This window comes from Ictidomys tridecemlineatus, chromosome 1 (genome assembly GCF_052094955.1).
Source record: "Ictidomys tridecemlineatus isolate mIctTri1 chromosome 1, mIctTri1.hap1, whole genome shotgun sequence".
NCBI classification, from domain to species: domain Eukaryota; kingdom Metazoa; phylum Chordata; class Mammalia; order Rodentia; family Sciuridae; genus Ictidomys; species Ictidomys tridecemlineatus.
Genome location: NC_135477.1, coordinates 183,170,445 through 183,192,783, shown reverse-complemented (window position 1 = coordinate 183,192,783; position 22,339 = coordinate 183,170,445).

The window sequence follows — 22,339 nt, the reverse complement described above, 5'->3', positions numbered from 1 at the left end:
CAAGCAAAACACAGAAAATCAAACAACATAAATAAAAACAAAGGAGAAAAGCTTGGTTTCGACCATGTCTATATGTGTATTTCCGAAGGCTAGAGAGCTAAGCCTGTTTTGGGGGCTGGAGGAATCCAGACATGATCAAAGTAGAATAAGATGATGGTATCCAAGGAGTATCTTGCAAAATGCTCTGTCTACAGTGGTTATGGAGAAGGGGGCTTGATACCCATGGTGCTAGTCCTTTCAGGGGCCCCCCACATGTGCACAGTGGATTGGAATGAAGGGAGATTTTAGTCCTCCTCAAAACAAGAGAATCAAGCCCTGGAAGATATGATGAAACATCAGAATACCATCAGAGGCCGAACGTGTAAGTCAACTTTGCTTTGCACATTTATTGTCCAGAAGGAGTGCAGGATACAGAGCAGAACCAGATTTGGAAATAGCATCTCTAATTTTGTTTGGCCAAGTTTGCCGAGCATAATCGGTTATGAGCCTGTATGGGTGTTCCCGAGTAATTACACTTAATTGTTTGTGAAAATCAGAGGATCTATCAACTACAAGCCCAATTAATTAAATGCAGACACACAAGTCAGATTGGGAAGGAAGAAGGAAGGCTGGGCTTATTGCAAAATTGAGCCTGTGTTCTTTCACTTCATTTTGAAAAGCCGCAGGGGCAACACTCCGAACGGCAGTAGCTTGTATGGAACATTCTGTCAGAATATGGTAGGGCACTTCCCAGGGCTTCTCCGGACACTGTGGGGGCCCTGAGATTCCCAGCACTGGGAGGGAGGGAGCAGATCCCTGCTTTGAGATGGATCATTTCTAAAAGTGAGCTCCCCCACACTCCTGCCGTCCAAGGCCTCCTTGATAATTTTTGCAGCATTCGATGGTCCACTTGTCTTACCTTCTACTTTACATTTTTCTTTTAAATCGGTGAAGCAAGTTCCCAAAAGACTGTGCCCTTTGGCACTGCCAGCACCAGTGTCACCTGAGTGTTTCTGCCACCTCCATCCCAGCACCACCTCCCAGATCCACCTGCCCACTTATATGAAAGATGAGCCCCTGTTCTCCAGGACAAAGACGCAGTGGCCTGACTTTTCATTGGCTAGGTTTAAGCCTCCCCAGTCCCTTTGTCACCCCAGAGGTCCTAACTTCCTCAGACACCCCCTAGAATGAGTTTTCCCGAAGTCACTCATTCTAGATCCATTTTCTCCTCTTGGGTTCTCTGTATTTGTAGCTGAAACTCAGGTCTTCCTTCAGAGGCAGGGGAGAGACCCATAGCTGAAAGGTGGCCCCAGGGGTGCTGGTCAAATCTGGTCACCTAGGTTGTGGAGGCTCACCCCTGTGGGTGGCTTTAGCGGCCACCCTGATTTCTCCTTGGAACTCCTCTGGCTTAAGTCGGCACCCTGCCTCAGAACTGGCCCAGAGCCCTGTGTGCAGATTACTGAGGTAGCATGGAACACCTTGAGAGACCAAGCTGCAAGAGGGAGCTTCCTAACAGCGACTGGCCCAGCGTCTTCATGCACAGAAGAGTCAGCCTGTTAGAGAGGGGAGTAAAGGACACTCTGAAATGGCTCAAAGACCCCTCCTGTGACCCACTTCTACCTGCTCCATGCCCACCCACCTCCACGATTTCCCCCCTAAGCTCTAGAAGGATATGGCTCTAGAACCCACCCTCTGTGTCAGGAATCAAAGGAAGAGACGGCAGAGCCAGGGCCAAATGGAAGGATTAATTAAGTCATGGCTCCAGAGGGAAAGACAGCTTTATGATTCAAGCCCAAACGATGACACAGAGGATCTGAGAGTCCTCAACACCTTGCCTCGCTGCTTGTTTGTTTTAACAAGAGTTCCCTTCTAGAACCAGAGTCTCCTGTTCCTAAGAGCTGGAATCTGCCTCAGGCAGGTCACCACTGCTCCCTGCCCAAGATGGCAGCTGGTGAGGGCAGCCTGGAAGGAGCTGTGCCCTCTCTGAACTCGACGGCCTGAGTCTGGCCCGGCCTGAGGGCCTGGGGGTGCTTGCTGTGCGCCCAACGTCTCCTGCACTGGCAGGCCTGGGGGTGATCAGGGCTGGAATCTATATCTCCCTGTCTTCGTGCCCAAGACCCCAGGACGGCTGTCTGCAAAGCTTCTCAGCACAGGGTGTCTGCTGCAGGCACCTCAGGACTTCCTGGCTCTTAAACTGGATGTGCCTCCATGAGTGTAGTGTAGGAGGAGTCAACAGAAATCTTGGGTGTTGAGAGCCACAGCCAAAGGGGCCCCAGCAAACTTCCAGCTGCCAGCAAATTTCCAGCTGCCAGCTGATGATTGGCTCACAGTGGCCCCAGCAACTTCCAGCTGCCAACTGATTGGCTCCTCTGTGGTGATGCTCATTGGGCTGTTTCCCCGCCCTTTCAGACCACGGAGCTGCTCATTGGGGGACTTTTTTTGGCTCCGCCCACGTGATCCAGACAATCGGCCTCAAGAGCAGGAGGAGTGGGGGAGGTTGAGAGGCTTGTGGGAAGCCAGTGGTGGCAGTTGGCCTCTGAGGGTTTTTCCTGAGGAGCTGTGTGGTGTGGTGTGTGTGTTCTAAAAATAAAGTTTGTTTCTTTTGACAAGTGGCTCCTGAATTGTGCCCAGCCAGACTGCGGTGCTGATAACGCCAAGGTGGAGGGTTCGATTCCCCGTCTGGGCCACCAAATGCCGAAGTCTGGCTGGGAATAAGTACATATTTTGAGCAGTTGCCACATATAACAGGCATTCTGTACATTATCTCAGATTATTTTCCCCAAGAACCTATAAAGTGGAAACTATTATTAGTCCTATGTATAAATAAGAAGACTCGGACCAGAACTCAAGGTGAGCAGCTGGGCCCACGTTCCCTGCAACAGGTCGGTTATCCTCAGGATGACAGACCATCCTGTGTTTCTCGGAACTGAAAGGTTTCCCAGGACATGGGGAGCCTGCTGCTGAAATGGGGATAAGCCAGTCACTGGAACTGTCCGTATGACAATGCAGGCTTGTTTAATCTAGGGAGTTTTGTTCATCTCAAGTTTTATTCATCACAGCTTTGAGTATTTCTCATCCATTTTACTTTGTTCCCTCATATTTTGTAAGTCTGAACTCTTCCAGGTGTACATTTGGGTAATTACATTTTATTTTTATAGCTATTATTCTACCAGTGATATTCATTATGAATTGGATGTTTTTAAGAGACCTGTAATTATTCCTTGACTAATTGGTGATCTAGGAATTTCCTGAGAATCGCACTGCTAATCTGACTCCCCATAAACTTCTCATCTCTTTGCCCCCTGACTAGCCACGGCATGCGCAGTGCACGGAGCGACCATCACCATCAAAACAGGACAGTGACACCCACCTGTGACCCGAAGAGCCAATGGGAATGGCGGAATACGGAGCCTGACTTTGTCCACACGTTTGGGATGTTTCAGCCTTTGGACTGTCAGCAAATGCCATGAGGCTCCACTTCCTGTCTACTGCTCTACAGATGCTAGGACCCAGTGGTCGACAGCATGGTGCTGGGCCCCAGAGTCCAGCAGAGGAGGTCTAATAACCGACTGCACCTTGCTGACCTGATGAGGACCTGGACTACACAGGTGGAGGGTGAGGAGCATGGGGGGGGGGGTCTGGGGGGGGCACTCCACCAAACCAGGCAAAGGCTCCCGGACCGGCAAAGGAGGAACCAGAATTCTGAACTAGGGCAGGGGCAGGATCCTGAATTGCAATATGTGGGGTTGCTGCCCTTGGCCAGAGTGAGGCCTTTCCTCCCGAATGTCCTACGGTTGTGACATGGGTGGGACTGAAGCTCGAATGGTTAGAAGGAAGTTGTGGAGTGAAGGGCGCTGGAGACATGGCAGAGAGCCCCGATGTCCCCTGGCACCACCACTAATCAGAACAGTGTGCCTGTCCCAAAGCCTCCCAGAACAGGGCTCTGGTGCCACCACCTCCAGGTGGACGTGGAGATTTCATCCTTGCTACCATCCTGCCCGAGGGTCATATTCCCACTTCTCTGATACGAAGAAACTTGAGATTCAGAGAAGGGAAGGTGGAAACTCACCTTTTGAGAAAATACTAGAACCACAGACTAAACACGGCAGGCGCCGCAGAGCCGGTCTTGCCAGACCCTCTAATGTTATGAGGTCCCTTTTCACTCCGAGGAAAGTGATCATCCCTTGGTGTGCACGCTGTTTCCAGGGCAGAAGCGAGATCTTGGGTGCTAACTGCCTACTAGGTAGAAAGCGCACAGTAGGCACCTCTAGAAAGTCCCGTCTCCCAGGGCTGGGCTTTCCTCTCCCCTCTGTTGCTTCTCTAGGTCATCTCAGTGCTGCTGCGCTGCGGACTGGAGGCGAGTCCCCTCATCTCTGCAGCCTCAGTTGCCCTCTTTACAGGGGAAAAGAATGGCGTCTGCCACTAGGATGGAGGGAGCACCAGGAGGGAGGCCCGAGGCTGAGAATGGGCACATCCACACCACCTCCTGCATCACCCTCTCGCACAGTGTGCCTGGCCCTGGAATGTGTCTGGATAAACGTCCTTCCTGCACTTGTAAGTTATTTGCTCAACTTTTTATCATGGAAAACTTTGAACACAGACGCCAGGAGGCTGATGTGGTAAATCTCCCCATCCCTCCCTCTCACCACCCTCGGTCCACTCAGGGCCAAGGTCCCTTCACTTTCCCTTCTTTCCTATTCCTCAACCTCAGTATCTATATTTTTTTCAACCCTGTAACAATGAAGTGTCTACCAACTGTGATGCAAATGATTTGATTGCAGGAGGAGTGTTTTGAGAATCAATTGTGGAGGGAGGGGAAGGGAGGGGGCAGGGGGTTAGCAAGAATGGTGGAAGATGATGAACATCATTATCCAAAGTATATGTATAAAGACTCAAATTGGGTGTCCACCTACTTTATATACAAACAGAGATGTGAAAAATTGTGGTATATATGTGTAATAAGAGTTGTAATGCAAAACAAACAAACAAAAAAAAACAAGTACATGTATAAAGACATGAATTGGCGTGAACAGACTTCATACAAAGATGAAAAATTGTGCCCTGAATGTGTAATAAGAATTGTAATACATTCCGCTGTCGTGTATTTTTTAAAAATAAAATCAATAATAAATAAATAAACAAATTAAAAAATTGGGATGTAGCTCAGTGGTAGGGTGGTGCATCTGGGTTCAATCCCCAGTACCACAAAGAACAAAAACGAAACCAAAACTGTTAGATTTACGAAGAGCTTGATTTCATTTGTAATCAATATTTACATATTTGGAGAAATATAATTTGTTAAATTTAGAAATTTTTATTTATTGGTTGCATATGTAATATAGAATATTTAGGGGAATGTGAATAATTGAATAGAGAGGTTAATAAATTGAAAATCAAGTACCAAAGAGAGAGAGAGAGAGAGAGAGAGAGAGAGAGAGAGAGAGAGACTCAAGTGTGTGTGAAGATCAATTTGGTTAAATGTTTTTGTTTGGGGAACTGGGGACTGAGCCCAGAGCACTTTACCACTCAGCCACATCCCCAGCCTTTATTATTGGTTTATTTTATTTTTGGGACAGGCCTTCACTAAGTTGCTGAGGGCCTCACTAAGCTGCGGTGGCTGGCTTGGAAGGTGCCATCCTCCTCCCTCAGCCTCCGGAGCTGCTGGGATTACAGGCGTGCGCCACGGTGCCCAACTCCAACCTCGCTGTATTTTAAAGCAAATCTCAGGCATTTCACAGGTCTTGGAAGTTATTTTTAAGCCAACTCTTCAGTTCCATCTTTGTCTCCGAAAATAACCTAGATCCCTTCTTTGGGTGAGGTTTATTAAGGTAAAATTTACATACAGTAACATTAATGCTGTTTTGGATCATAGCTCCCAGTTTTGACAAACTCCAATCTTTTGAGCACTCTTCAGTGTTTCCTTATTAACCTTTAAAAAAACACATTTCAGCCCCCGAATAGACGAATGGACCTACAAAGTGTTTTGACATGGAGGAAGAGGAAATGACCTCTCCAGGGATTTCCTTGATCAAGTTCCTTATGACTTGGAGACCGACGTGCTTGATTGGCTAGAATCCAAGCCACTCAGGGACAGATTTATTAGCATCAGGTATTGTTTAGGGCAACTGAGTTTGTGTTGACGCCCTCATTCTTATTGGCCATAATAGAAGGTTTCTAAGAAGCCTGATTATTATTGGGTTCATTAATAACTAACCCTAAGAATGACTTCATTGGAACTGGGATCAATCCAAACACAAGTGACTCTGTCAGTTGAGGAGGAGATGTTTTCCTGGTAAGTTGCACATGCTCAACCACAGAAATTAAAAGCCAAACAAGAAACGAGTGCGGATGCCAGAAAATATACTACTTCCTTTTTCCTGGATCCCAGATGAGATGCCACGCAAGAGCGCCCTCTATCGCTTCCCAGTCCCTTTTTCATTTCTTAGTCTGATTTTGAAGGATGCTATGGTTTCCTGGTCAGGAAACCTCTGCTGGACAGAGAGGGCCAGGTTAGAAAGGCCTCCTCTCCATTTGGGTGAGTAGAGAACTGCACATACTATAGTCAGAGCCCCTTCTTCTAATGCATCTTTAAAAGGGCCCTGCGCTCTGGGGGTCTGGTTCTGGTTCCCTGAGGATGCCCGCTGCTGAGCGAGCCTGTCAAGGCTGGCCGCCTGAGTGTTCCCACTCCTCCCTGACCTGTCTGCTCCTGGTGGCCAGCAGACTCCTGTGGCAGTGTTTTGTTTTGTGATGCTGGATCTGGAACCCAAGGCTGTGTACACACTGGACAAGGGTTCGTCACTGAGCTGCAGCCCCAGCCCTGTGTGTGTGAGTGTGGCTGGGGGTGGGTACTGGGGAACCCAGGGGTGCTTACCACGGAGCCACATCCCCAGACCTTTTTATTGTTTATTTTGAGACAGGGTCTTGCCAAGTTACCCAAGCTGGCCTCAACCTTGTAGTCCTCCTGCCTCATCCTCCCCAGGACTGGGATCACAGGAATACACCATCATACCCAGTCCTGATGCTTGGTTTAACTCTGAACATTTATCAGCAGTTCTTTCAGTTTGGGTTTTTTTTTTTTTTTTCTGTATGCTTCAACTGGAGAAGAGAAGCTAAGACTCCTTCCTGGCTTGCTTAAGTCTGTCTCTTGGTTGGGGAGGGGATCTCCTCCATATCTGTTTTCTGTTAAGCATGGGAGCTGCCAGGTCAAAGAGGTGAACGCATCCCCCCTCCTTGACCTGACACAGACAGAGGATTTCATGTCCGCAGAGGTCAGGCTTCCCAGGTGGCTGTAAACTGTGTCATTACACCACACTCTAGGAATATCTGGTCCACGCAGGAGAAAACTAATGAATCAGATCATAAATTCTCGTATTCCCTGGGAGCCCTTAGGTTAATTGGCTTATATAGACTTAAAAGTGCTTACATAAATTTAAAATGAAGAACTCAAGAATGATCAAAAGGCAAAACAACTTAACTACCAGTGTTGTTAAATATTTTAGCTCTTTTAAGGAATATTTGCCTGTTGAGACTACATCTCTGAAAAAGAAGATGTAGGGAACTAAGTCAATGATTCTGGTTACTAGGGTGCACCCCAGATGGAAGGCAGTTCATGCAGTGCCTTTAAACAGCAGAGGGTAATCATTGCCGCACAATATAAAACAGGAGAAAGTGATAATCAGTTGTGTGTTTATGTTGAGAATATTTGAAAATTAACTTATTCTGATAATGACTTCTCCTGATTTTAAAACAGTATGAAAATAATGTTAGCATAATATTCTGGTTTATGCTAGACAGCTTAAATACCCCAGATTTTCTAAATTTTCTAGACTTCAGCTAACATTGTTTTCATACATATTTCAAATTATGAAAATGTAAAGAAAAATGTCAAATTAGATGGTGTGGTAGTAACCCCTGTCTTCTTTAAAAGAATGGGTTTTTGCAACTTCAGTCAGGCCACAAATTACATAAATCCACTCTAATTAGAGTAATTAGGGAATTAATCTAATTAAACCACTATCAAGGTAAATTCTACAGTGGTATTTTTCTGACACTTTAAATATCATTAGTGACCGCCTCCTTTTTTGAGGGAATGACTTTGAGTTCAATTTGTAAGATCTCTGATTTTGAAGAGGCCTTGAAAGTTAGTGTTGAATAACTTTGATCTCAAGTTACCAAAAAAAAAAAAAAAAAAAAACGGGAAAAGATGTCATTGTATTCCTTTTCTTTGACTGATGTAACAGGTTACCATGAATTTAGTGACTTACTAAAGCAAGCTTATCCTCACTGTCTGGAGGTCAGACTGAGTCTAAAATCAGAGGCCATGTGTATGCACGTGGACCCTCCGGAAGGACAAGCTCCTGACCCTACGGAGCCTCAGGGACAGGGGCCGCCAGCCTGTGCCTGGGCTTCAGGGCAGCCATACAATGTAGAACAAGAGAAACCAGGAATCAATTAATGTCCTTCCCTCCTGTCCGACCTCCTGCTGCCCCTCCCGGGTGGGGGTGAGGTCCCTCGGATTGCATTAGACCCCACCCCAGTGGCCACCTGGAGATCCACCTCTACCACTCACGCGCGCCCCTGGTGGGGCCACTTGTCCACGCAGTTTGATCCCTGGAATTTCGTGCTGGGAGTCTGAGTGCCATCTGCTGCTGGGTGGGGCTGAGCCACACGCTGGATAAGTCCCATGGTTTTTACTGTCTTTTTCTTTCTATACTGTGTTTACTCAGTGACTGTCCAGAAAACACAAAATACATTATAAGTTTAAATGACACCCTTAGAACTTTATGATTCTAAATTTAGATAACTGTTTATATATATATAATTATAATGCACCAATTAAAAAATAAATAAGTAGAAGAAAGACCAATAGAGTAGAGAAAGGGGGTCCAGGGGAGGAGGAGGGGATGGAAAGGTGAGGTGTTGGGGAAATGAACTGAGAAAATTGTTGTGGGCATGGATGAATACACCACACGGAACCCACTATTATGTGCAATTATAATACACTGATATAATAAAAATAAATTTGGAGATTCATTTTGGGAAAACAATATCAAAGAGATTCTTCAGAATAGATTGGTCACAATAACCAGGAACACTCCTTAAACAGATGGGGTTGAGTTGTTAAGAGGGACTCAGGCTGTTCCCTCCACTGTGGGTTAGTTACATGGGCTAGTTATTGGCAAGAGTGGGTGCTTACAAAGCCTCCCAGCCTGCTCGCCTCTTGCAGGCACCCACTTTCCCTTCTGCTTTTCTGCCCTGTTATCATGTAGCACAGGGCTCTTGCCAGATTCTGTAGCTCAACCTTGGACTTCTAAATGTAAGCTAAATGAACTCCTTTTCCTTATAACTCTCCCAGCCTCGGGGATTTTGTTTTAGCAACAGAAAATGAACAAAGACAATAAGTAAAACAGCATATTCCTGACTCCTGGGTCAGGTCATGGACATCTCTGAGGGAGCCTATTCCGATACCCTCACCTGGTAATCATTTTAATGTGCATTCTGCCTGTACATGGAGCATTGGCTCTTTACGACACTTAGATTGAAACAATTAATAAGATCAATTTGATATGTAAAGGTTGCCTTATGTTAATAAGATGAACAGATTAGCAGATTATTCAGTAGAACTTTGTGTCTATATTTCAGCACAAAAACATATCTGCGTGAAAATGTAAACAAGCAGGTCACCACTGGTGTAGAGGAAGCATTTCAGGACACAGGACTTCCACTCAAACACAAGATGGGAGCGTGGAGGCAGCTTGGAAATGTCCTTCCAGGGAAAAGATGATGAGAAACTTGACATTTTTTTCTCCTGTGGGAAGATGACCATGTGTGCCTTGGAGGCTCTCAGCACAAAACAGGAAAAGAATTTAAGTACCTGGTGCTCAATTTCAGCTTGTGCTGGGCTGAGCCTGCAGGTATGAAGGTCCACGTGCCCTGTGAAGCCGTGGAATACGTCCAAGCCAACTATGGCAGACCTGGAAGATGGGCTGGAGAGCCCTCCTCCCCCAGTGTGCAGTCTGGAGGAATCTGGGCTGTGTCTGAGCAGGACGAGCTCATCCAGTTGTACTGAACTACTAAGTGGAAATGGAAGAAATTTTCTCCTGAAAAGGAGGTTGTTAGCTATTTAAAAACATGACATGACTATTTGTTAATCATAAGTGGAACCAAAGGAAAAAAAATGACGTTTGAAGATAGAAAAAATCCCAACCCTTCAGCCACCTGTTCTCATCCTCTCCTTCAGCGTTTATGAGTGCTAGGTGCCAGGTGATGGTAGGTTACAGTGGAGATGCAGAGACAAGTGGTCAAATGCCCACCTTGCTCCTGTCCATTTGGTAAGCACCCCAGAACTCCTTTGATGGAAACTCCCCACCTTTTGAAGAGCTGGAGAAGAGTACACTATATTCTGTGATGGTTTTGTAAAAGTTAGGAAATGCACAGACTGGAAGAAGAGCTTGTCAGGAAAAGCTAAGGATTGACAGAGCTGTGTAAAAGAATGACGTCCTCCTGTCCCGGGGTCGAAGCTGGCGGAGCAGTGCTACCTTTCAGATTGTGGATCCAACTTCATTTTCAAGTGATCAGGCTTTAGGTAGCATCAGGAAAAGATTGTAACAGATTCATTAGACAAACCATCTGAGGTCAGATTGATTTAGACACAGGGCATCGTTCTGTAAGGGAGGGCTGGAGCGTATTTCAGACTTCGTCAGGATAAATGAATTTCTATACACTTAACTATTTTCATAAAATATATCAGTAAGCAAAAACTCTAAACATAATAGAAAGGAAAGGTCTGATAACTAAAGAAAAGTTATGATCTTAGACTATGTATATCTTCTTTCCATAAAAGGAAACAAAGAATTATTTTTGTCTGATTACACTCCATTCTTAAGCCTTAATGATTGATTGATTGATTCATTGACTTTCTGCTTCTGCTTTCTTGTAAGTTTTTTTTTTAAGTGAAGCAGTACAGATTATTTACTTTAGGAAAGGCTGACATTCTTAATTATTATGTAACTTCTGGTAATTTGTCCCTGTGTCCAGTGGGGCGACCCAACCTTTCCTTGTTCCTGTGGCCAATCTATTCTGAAAAATGTCTTTGATGTTTTGTTTTGTTTTTTTTTCCCCAAAACTGGGGCTCCAAATTCAGAATCATAAAACTCTAAGGATGTCATGTAAACTCAAAATATCTTTGCCTTTTTCTGGACAGTCATTGAGTAAACAAAAATTTCTTCTTTTTCCCCTTATTAAAAAAAAGACAATAAAAAGAATAATTAGGCCTGTCTGGTATTCTCTAGATTATTGTGAGGGTGCATTCTATTTACCAAGCTCAGTCTGACTTTGCCCCTCTTTGGAATGTCATCGAGTTCTCTTCCAAGGGGTGCTCTGTGGAATACATTCCCAGATGCCCTTCTCCTGTGACGCCTTCCTGGGGTCTCTGATTGGCTTACAGTTAAAGCACTTGTGGATGAGGACTGGGACTTTCAAGCTCCCCAGCAGCTCCAGCCTGGGAACAGCAACATTGTTTCCAAGATGCCATGTCTCAGTCCATTTCCTGTTACTGTAACCAATCGCTGGGTCATTTACAAAGAGCACAGGGGTTTATTCCATGGGTTTTATTTGGCTCCCAGTTCTAGTGGCTGGAAGAGCCAGAGCTAGAAGAGCCAGAGGGGCTTCCAGTCACTAGAACTGGGAGCCAAATAAAACCAGCATCTTCTGTGCATCTGGTGAGGGCTCCCTGCGGAGCACAACAGGGTGGGGAGCAGCCCATGTTGAGACGGGGCCAACGTGCCTCTCTCTTCTCTACATACAGGGTCTCCAATACCATACGTACCACTCTCATGATCTGAGTTGACCGTCATTCATCTCTCAAGGGTGTCCTCTTCAAGTACTCTTCACACTTGAATTAGGGGATTGTCACGTATGGTTTCTATAGACTCTGTCTGAGGCGCAGTTAGATTCAACCAAACCTATTTTATTAATGCTCATCACGATTCAGATACACATCTTAATTCTAAGTCCCAACTGAGTCTACACCCAAGCGTCCCAGATGCTCACCTGTGACATGTCTTAAGTCCAGGTCACTGGAACTCTATCCAGGCTGGAGGAGTCTGGTGCAGGGGGGGATGACAGTGGCGGAGGTCTCCATCTTTCTGTCCAGATCCTGTTAGTCCCACTGGCCCCCAGAGGTCTGGGTTTCTGAGTCCTAGTTCAGTTGTGCTTGCATCTGATAGCTGGGTGAGGTTGGGGTAAACCTGGTTATGCCTGGGGTGTAGACTCTTACACCACTAACTTAGGTCTATCTGAGTTCTGCAGTTTACGTCCATCTAAGTTCTGCAGTTTACATTGCATCACCGACACATGCTTACAGTCCTTCATTATTCAATCAACACACATTCAGTACATAAACTTGGGGGGTCAGATACATTCCAACCATAACATCGTATCATGTAGAGTTTTCCAAACAGCTAGTTAATGTTCTGCAGGAAATGCTTCAAAACCTTTTTTGCTTGACTCTTTTTGAGAGATCAGAGAAGATGTCTTGTGATGGTTGAACTTACTATTTTCGTTTAAACTTTATCTATATTTGCTTAGATGCCTGAGAAGTGGATGTAACATCATTTACCAAGGGCTAGGTGGTGTCTCTCATGGGTTGGCATTTTTGCTGAGATGATATTGCCACCTGATGTGGGAGGAGTCGTCCCCTCCTGGTCAGCTTGGACAAGTGTGCATGCCTGGTTGGGGTTTGAAAACTGGTGGTGTCCCCAAAGATCCAGAGTGGACGTGTTGGGAGGTACTGGGGCCTTTAAAAGGCGGGCCTTAGATCACTGGGGGTGTGCCTGCACAGGGGACTGTGAGTCCTAGGGATCAGTCTCTCTCTCTTTTTCTCCTGGATCAGGATGTGAGCTCACTCCAACCTGTGCTCCCACCGTGATGTGCTGCCTTCTCCAGAGGCCCAAACCATGGGGCTGCCTGATCGTGGACTTGAACCTCCAGAGCCAGAGTCAGCGTCTCTTTTCCTCCTGACTATCCTGGCCTGGGTAGTTCACCCCTGAAGGATCTGCCTGTCCAGGAGCAGCTGTCCTGGAGAAATGGGGTGCTGCGTTCCTTGCCTGGTTGTGGGTTGCTCCCTTGCTATGGGATCCTTATAAGATTAGCACATTAGAATCTTCCCCTGACAATGTCAGTTACACCAGTGTGACTGAGTGTGTCTGCCAGTCAGTCTCAACTGTGAGAGCCTCCCTCACTCCCTCAGGGACCTTGGCCCACAGAACCTCTAGGAGTTGTTCACCAAACAGCAGCTCACATCTCCAGTGGCCTTTGGTTAAAGCTTTGAGGCAAGTCAAGGGATCCCTGTGCACAGTGCAACGAGGGCTCCTTCGTGAGGCAGGATGGATGGGCCAGTAGGACTCTCCTGGTGACTGGGGCTTGTCCATGTAGGGCCTGGCTGGCACTCTGCTAGCATAGCGTGGTGCCTGTGGGTGCATAGTGTGGTTGGACACCCTTAAGCCCTGTTCTTGCCACTGTCTGGGTGTCCACACTGCAGCTGATCCTGCTCCAGAAGGAGACCCAGGGAGCTCCACGTGGGATCTGGGGAGACAGCACTGAAACAAGCAGCAGTGGACATCCTCACAGATGACCTGCTTAACAGAAAGGGTGACTTGATGTTCTCAGCCATCGTCACTGGATGGGGAGAACCACGAGGAGGGGCTTGCCACTGGCAGCCACGCATGCCCAGCTGATAACAAAACTGAATGTCCTATGTGGTCACCGTTGATGCTGGACAGTCAAAGCTGGCAAGTGCGGAACAACCAGTGTCTCAGGTCCTTGACAAACACCACTGAAGATGTCCCTGCACTGTGACACGGGACTGCCTCTGCCCTCTCAGGAATGCCAGTCTGCATGATAAATCAGACCAGACCCCCCACCCCCTACGCTGCCCCTCCTGAGGCTGACAGTTATTTATTACAAAGTTCATTCACTTCTTCTGCTTTATGTGTCTATTTATTTCTCCGGGGCTGGGGAAGGAACTCGGCCTCCCACTGGCCAGGCAGGCACGCTGCCCTGGGCTGCAGTATCACCCTTTATGTTATTTTTGACCCCACGGAACAGGTACAGCCCCTGAGCCTAGGAGTGGCTCTGGATGAAGAGTCCTCCCTGTCACCAACTGCATCACCAAATAAGTTCGTCTCGTGACGACTTAGGTTAACAGTCTCGGGACCTGCAGTTAGGTGACTGAGGTGAGGAGGTGTGCTTTCCCGTGGCTCCTCCAGATCTGATGACAGCGTTGGGCTTGGCGTTGTCATCAGGTGTCAAGTCCCATTAGCTGCATCATGAGGTAATGAAGGAGCCACGTAGCACCTTAAGTGTCGCTTATTTTTTTATGCATAATTGTGATAGGCGCTCTATTTATTTAAGGTTTTTTTTTTTTCCGGTGGACTCATTTCCCCTTCACTTAATCAACTGAAAAGTAGAAGCTCGACCTCTGGCTGGAGTGGAGAGTGGCATTGTAACAGAGACAGATATGTAAAAACAAAGCAGGGGTGCGCTTGGGGGGAATGTCTGTCTTGGTTCTGCAGTAACATGCGCGTCCCGATACACGACAGCTGCTGGAACCTGGTGGGAAAGACCCCTGGGCGGCTTTCACTAGAGGACAGCGGCCCGCAGCCTCCAGCAGCCCAGCCTCCTTCCTCCCTGGTCCCGAAGCTTCTATCTCCATGAGCAGCTGCTTTTTAGGTTTTCCTTTTTTTTTTTAAGTTGTCATTTTAAAATTTTTGTTTTCCGTGGGGCACATCCATGTGCGTCTTATGGGGCACAGCGTGATGCTTCAGTAGCTGCAGACACTGTAGTCATCAAGGCTAGCTGCCATCTCGTGCAGTCCTCATTTCTATGCAATGAGAGCATTCCAAGTCCTCTCTTCCTGTTGTTGGAAACACACAGCACATTATTGTGAACCCCAGCCACGCTCCTGTGCGCTCGCACACAGCATTGTGTCTCCTATTGGGCTGTGGCTCAATGTCCATTGGCTATCCTCTCTCTATCCCCTGCTGCCTGGCCTCCTGTACCTGTTTTTCTTCTATTCATCTAATCTCTAGATTGCACATGGGTGAGGTCTGTGTCTCCCTGTGCCCAGCTCATTTCACTTAGGACAGTGTTCATCAGGTTCATCTCTGTTGCCCCAACTGTCCGGATTTCATCCTTTTATATGGCCGAGTAGTATTTCTGTGTGTGTGTGTGTGTGTGTGTGTGTGTGAACCATATTTTTTCCTTCTTTATTTTTGATATACTGAGAATTGAACCTGAGTGCTTTCTACCACTAAGCTACATCCCCAATTCTTTTTTAAAAAAATAAAATTTAAAACATGGTCTCTCTAAGTTGCCAGGCTGATTTTGAACTTGCAGTCCACTTGCCTCAGCCTCCTAAGCAGCTGAGCCTGGTAAAAGAGGGTGCTTTCTTTATCCACTCATTCGTGGATGGGCAATTAGCTTGCTTCCACTCTTGGGTACTGTGAATAGTGCTGCCATGAACGTGGGGTGCAGATGCTCTTCAGCTAGGGATCTGGTTTCCTTTGACCCCTGGGGGTTGCTGATCATATGGAAGTTCTATTTTTAACTCGTTGAGGAATTTCCACCCTGTTCTCCATACGGCTGTGCTGACTTCCTGCCAGCAGTGTACCTTCACCCATTAATTTTTTTTCTAATTTGTTATACACAATGGCAGAATGCGATTCATTTCATATTACACATATAGAGCACAATTGTTCAACACTGGTTGTACACAAAGTATTTTCACACCATTGGTGTCTTCATACATGTACTCAGGGTAATGATGTCTGACTCATTTGTCTTTCCTACCCCATGCCCCCTCACTTCCTCTCCCTCCCCTTTGTCCTATCTAAAGTTCCTCCATTCCTCCCATGCCCCCCCCCCCATTGCCATTGTGAGTCACCATCCTCATATCAAAGAAAACATTTGGCCTTTGGTTTTTTCGAGATTGTTTAACTTTACTTAGCATTATCTTCTCTAACTCCATCCATTTACCTGCAAATGCCATGATTTTATTCTCTTTTAATGCTGAGTAATGTTCCATTGTGTATGTATGCCAAAGATTCCCTATCCATTCATCTACTGGAGGGCATCTGGGTTGGTTCCACAATTCAGCTATTGTGAATTGTGCTGCCATAAACATTGATGTGGTGTGTCCCTGTAGTATGCTGTTTTTAAGTCCTTTGGGTATAAAGTGAGGAGTGGGATAGCTGGGTCAGATGGTGCTTCCTTTCTAAGTTTTCCAAGGAATCTCCATACTGCTTTCCAGATTGACTTAACCAATTTGCAGTCCCACCAGCAATGTATGAGTGTACCTTTTCCCCCACATCCTCGCCAACACTTATTGTTGTTTGTCTTCATAATAGCTGCCATTCTGACTGGAGTGAGATGAAATCTTAGAGTAGTTTTCATTTGCATTTCTCTAATGGCTAGAGATGTTGAGCATTTTTTCATATATTTGTTGATTGATTGTATATCCTCTTCTGAGAAATGTCTATTCATGTCCTTGGTCCATTTATTGATTGGGTTATTTGTTTTTTTGGTATTAGTGCCTTTGAATGCTTTACATATCCTAGAGATTAGTGCTCTATCTGATGTGTGAGGGGTAAAGATTTGCTCCCATTCTGTAGGCTCTCTATTCACCTCACTAATGGTTTCTTTTGCTGAGAAGAAGCTTTTTATTTTAAATTCATCCCATTTATTAATTCTTGGTTTTAATTCTTGTGCTACAGGAGTCTTATTAAGAAAGTTGAGGCCTAATCTAACATGATGGAGATTAGGGCCTACTTTTTCTTCCATTAGGTGCAGTGTCTCTGCTTTAATTCCTGGGTCCTTGATCCACTTTGAGTTGAGTTTTGTGCATAGTGAGACATAGAGTTTTAATTTCATTTTGTTACATGTGGATTTTCAGTTTTCCTAGCACTATTTGTTGAAGAGGCTATCTTTTCTCCAATGTTCGTTTTTTGACACCTTTGATATAAGATATAATATAATTTAATATAAGATAACTGAAGTTATGTGGGTTGGTCTCTGTGGCCTCTATTCTGTACCAGTGGTCTACCAGTCTGTTTTGGTGCTAGTGCCATGCTTTTTTTGTTACTATGGCTCTGTAGTATAGTTGAAGGTCTGGTCTAGTGATGTCACCTGCTTCAATCTTCTTGCTAAAGTTTGCTTTGGTTATTCCGGGTCTCTTATTTTCCAGATGAATTGCAGGACCGCTTTTTCTACTTCTGTAAGGAATGCCATTGGGGTTTTGATTGGAATTGCATAGAATCCATATAGACCTTCACCCATTTTAATTTCTGGCTTGCCCCTCTCTTTTGCCCTGTCCTCCCTTGGACATGACCTCAGAATTGGTTTCCTAGCTTCAGTCTTTTAGACTCAGTCGGATTACTGTACCAATTAGAATTCTATGACTGAAAGCAACAGAAAGCAAATTCTGGCCACCTTAAAAAAAAAAAAAAGTGTGTGTGTGGGGTTCATGGGAGGATTGGAGAGCCCAGAGAATTGAGAGAGAAGTTGAAAAAATATGGTTCTCAAGAGAGTGAGAACAGAAGTCACTGTGAGGGCCCGAGGAGCAGGGGGCCATGGGGGGCCAACTCTCCAGGTCTCGCCCTTCACCTCCTCTTGGTGGCTCAGGGGCAGCATCCAAAGGGCTCCTCCTTGGCTTCCCTGACACCCCCCAGCCTCTTTAAGAGGAGCAGTACAGGATGCCAACCTCAGCACTGAGGGCCAGGGGCCGCTTCCTCCCCTTCCCTCAGCCTCGGTTTCCCACATGTTACTCAGGGTTTGGGGAAGACAGTTATAAAGAGTAAAAGCCACTCACAGGGAACTCAGCAGGCTCACTGGTTTCAGACCGTGGTTCAAGTGCAGAGTCTCCGTGTCTCTTGGCGTGATTTATTTCCCTTCAGCTTCCTCCTCGGTCACGTGGGGCTATCGGCCATGTTTACCTTATTGTAATGACCTTGTATCTGGCACGTCATCAAGGGCCCATAATGCAAGCCATACCGGGAAGGCAGGCAGCTGACGTGGCCATGACTTTGGAAGTTATTATTATCAATCACTCCTTCTTGGGGAGTGGTGGGGGTAGTAGAGCCACACCCCCTCCCGAATGGAATTCCAGAGGACAATCATGGGAAAATTCTGTCCTACAGAGGAGCCTTCTCCCTGTGAGAAAGGAAGCTATGGCACAGGGGAGCACGTCTTTGAGGCCGGCGGGGCTCTGCCTGCTGAGTGCAGCCTTTTTGGGGGACTGCGGTGCTCTCGGCCCGTCCTCTAACAGCCGGCCTCGCTCTTCCTGTGGTCAGTCGCACACACATTTCTGCTCCTGTGACCGGCCTTGCACACCCCAGCCTTCTCCAGTTCCCCGCCCTTCTCCTAGCGAGAGGGGTTGACTTGCACTGAGATCCTATTTTCCCACCAGGATGCTCAGTGGCTGATGTGGTTGGGATGCCACCGCCCTGCACAGGGGTCCTCTGGAAGATGACCTGTTCAATGACAAACCTCAGTTCTCATTTCAGCCCAGAGGCAGAACTATGGTTTCCAGGGCTTGAAATGAACGGCTGGGTTTATAGCTCTACATGGTCCCTGTGGCCATGTCCCGTTCCTGCTGTAGTCCCCTGTTCCCGTTGACACCTCTCTCACGCGTCCCAGCCAGTGTCATTATCTTAGGATGGACAACGAGAGGGCTCCCAGCACTCACTGTTCTGCTGAGAGTTCCCCAAGTGGCCTCGGAGGGCCTCTGGGGTGCGCTGACTCCACCCTCAAGGATGGAACCGGCTCCGGGATTGTGGCGGCCTGGCTGCAGGGTCCAGGCCAAGACGCTGACCACTGGCCTCCTGCTCTTTTTTTCTTTTTCTCTTGGCTCAGACCGAGGAAGTTGCTGATGTCTTCCTATTATTTTCAATCTATCTCTTAACCTAATGGTCCCTACAAAACGAGCAGGCAAGTTTCCCAGACACTGTGGCCGGGAGGGTGATGGAGGACGGGGTTGGGAAAAAACGGTCACTCCCTCCAAACCACGAAAGCCGATCTGAACCCTCAGTGACGCGGGAGGCCTGGCCTGCTTCTCCTGTCTTAAGTTGTACTTGCTTTTCTGGCTCAAGTGGGAAGTAAGCAGAAGTCACCAGAGAGATCCCCACCCCCTCCAACCCCGGGAAAGGAAGTCCTCCATTAGCAGGGAAAGAAAGAGCAATTTACGTCCAAACTTGGCTGTTGTGGTCTATTGGCTCCGAGACAGGTGGTGGGCCAACTGGACCACTGTGAAGGGAGACCCCAAGTTTGCCTTGCTGAACTCCCCCTGCTGCTGAGCACTGGGTGGGGGACTTGCCTCTCTGGGATGCCCCAGGGTCAGTCCCAGCCCCCTGTCATCAACAGGAACACACACCCCTCCCTCTCTGCCTGCCTCTCCCCCCAGTGTCAATGCTAACTGTCTTGGATCAGCTCAGGGTTTAAATGTGTCACGTTGGCACATCTCCCGCAGGCCGCGAGCTGATGTCTGCACCACTGCGCCACGGGTGGGCCAGCACCTCTGCAGAGCGACAGTGACATCACTCTGCTGGAGGAAGTTAGTTTTCCCTTCATGCACGGGCTCACTGGGCAGAAGCCACAGGTCACGTGCCCAGGCGTGGGCTGACCTGTGTGACCCCCTACCCAGGGCGCGTCTTGTGTGGACGTGTGGGAAGCAGCGGTGGTTTCCAGCTCCATTGGTCCCTCCCTCCGTGACCCTGGCCTGCGGGTTACTGCTTTCTTAGCATCCTGGGGTTGAATTTGACTCTTGTGCTCACGTGGAGGGAGCTCACTCTTGCACAGGTTGGTGCGGAAGTGTCCCCTGGGCTCTTATTTTTCAATTGTTGTCCCTCATTGAGCTGAAGACGAAACAGAAGTTCAGAGGGATCAGGTGCCTGGCCAGCTTCCAAAGGAGCCACAGGGGTCATTTCCCACAGGACGCGCACGGGCTGATCACGGGTCCTTTCCTGGTCTCTTCGCGGCATCCAGGCCCCTTTCTCTCCCGACTGAAGTGTCCCTAAGCAGGCCGCTCCGCAGAAGGCCCGAGGCTCGAGAGGCCCTGATGGAACAGAGGCCAGGCCGAGCCTCGATTCTTCAGTGTGGCTCTTGGCGGCCGAGACCCAGGCCTCAACGCAGCAGGGTTGAGAGACTGCCCTTTATCATCTGCCTTGAGTTCAAAAGGAGGAGACAGGCACCAAACTCAGCACGGGCAGCTGCAGGCCTCCAAGTCTGCGCTGCCCACCGGGCCAGCTGCTGCTGACTCCAGCTCGTCCCCAGCCAAAGGCCGCCTTTGCCTCCCAGTCTCTGGCATTACTCACCCCTCTGAGCCCCCGCCAGCTTCCCCCTGGAAGGGCCCGAGGCCCAGCAGCAAAGGGCCTTCCTATCCACAGAGAGGAAGTGTCCCGGAGAGCCGTGAAAACCCTTCTCAGGAGATCCCCCTGCTGGCTTTTCAGATCCACCAGCTTGAATCCTTGGAGAGACATCCAAAAATTCTAGGCTCTCCTCCAAGTGGAAACTGAATCCTGAATCTTTGGAACTGTGTCCACATGCATCTCAGACCGCTCACTGTGAATTCGGCCGTGCTGTGGTGTGAAGTTTTGGACTGACGGCCCATCATAATACTTGGGTAAAATATGAGATTTCATGCTTTCAGATTACAGTTTCCACATGGCTTCTACCTCCCAGATGCCCTGTGTTTTGAGGAGTCTGTAAAAACTCTTCTGCAGAATCAGCAACATTAGATCGCTGCTAAAGCCTGCCGAATTGATGAAGCACCTCCGTGTCCAAAATCCAACTCAGAATGGCCTAACCAAACAGAGCGGGATCATTGGCTCAGGAGGCTGAAAGGCCCAGAGGTGGTTGGACATCAGGTGAGGCTTGATTCAGGTGCTCACAAAGTATCATCAAGTTTCCGTTGGGCTACATTTCTTGGATCTGACTTTCAGAATGTCAACTTCATCTTGAAGTGGCCCTCAGAAAGCACAAGCTTTTTTCCTGTCACAGTTTCTTCGGTGAGAGGGAAGTTTTATGCCACACTATCCAGGGGAAAGGGAGAGGTTCTCAGGGGAAAGAGGGCTCATATTCTGGGAAACTCAGCTCATCTCTGCGCTGTGCCCTTTTTCCTTTTTGACTATGGTCAGATCAACTCCGTTGGTAAAATGGAGGAGACATATCCATGCACTTAGGGTCACAGGTTCCCAGCAAGAGCTGGGATGGCATCAATACCTCCCAGGCCTTGGGATTAAGAAGTTGAAAGGGTAAGTTGCCAAGGGAGATCCGGGGTGCTATTTCTAGGAAGAGAAGAAGGAAGGGAGTGTGGGAAGGACAGTTGGGAACACAGAGTCGGCTCCTCATGCTGTCCGGGTTCAGACAGAAAAGCAGAGCAGGGAAGGACACTGTCCAAGGCGTTTGGAGGCATTCGGTGACTTCCCACTGCTCTCGGGACAAAGCAGAGTGTCGGCATGCCCCCCGAGCCCCGTGCAATCTGGCCCGTCATCCCCTGAAGCCCTCCGGCCCCCACATCCTCCATGCTCCAGCCTTGCAGACCTGCTCTGCTTCTCGAGGGACCCCGTGCTCTTCCTATGGCCTAGGTAAGGCTGCGCTTCCCGCTGGGCAGTGGGCTGGATGCTGAGTCAGCACTCGGGTGTCAGGCCCACTCCCGGGGCAGAGTAGTCAGGGCAAGAAAGTTGGCCCATCCTTGCGGACCCATAGGCTCCGTCTACACTGCAGGGATTCTGTGGAAAGCAGAAATAACCAGTCCAGACTGCATAGCCGGTGCCACTAGGTGAAAAAATGATGAAGTGGGGTCAAGATTACCGAGATGGCACTTGAGAGCCAGCCCTCTGGAGGAGCCTGGAGCCCTGTGACCTGGTGACCCTGTCTAGAAGCCATTTGGTCTGGCTTGTATTGGAGGTGCCTGGCCCTGAGCTCAGGCCTTGGACCAGCAGCAGAATCCTTCGGCTCAGGGTCTCACCCCCAGAACCAACCCTGGTCACCAGCCTCATCCTCACAGCTCCTTTCTTTGGGTGCACCCCAGGGCCTCAGCGCCTGCACATCTGCCTACCTCTCTCCTGTGGGTTTCAGCAGCCCCGTGAGGTCCTGCAGGCAAGGATTTGGTCCTAGTGTATCTGAATTCCCGGCATTCCTTGGGGCATCTGCAGCAGTTGGAGCTTCACAAATACTAGTGAAGGGAGTGGTTTCCTCAGCTCCATCTGCATCCAGGCCCGATTTCCCACAGTGATTTAGAGTGACCTCCCTTGCCTGTGAGAGGGCCGCCTGGAGGAGCAGATGTCGATGTCCAGTTCACTGCAGA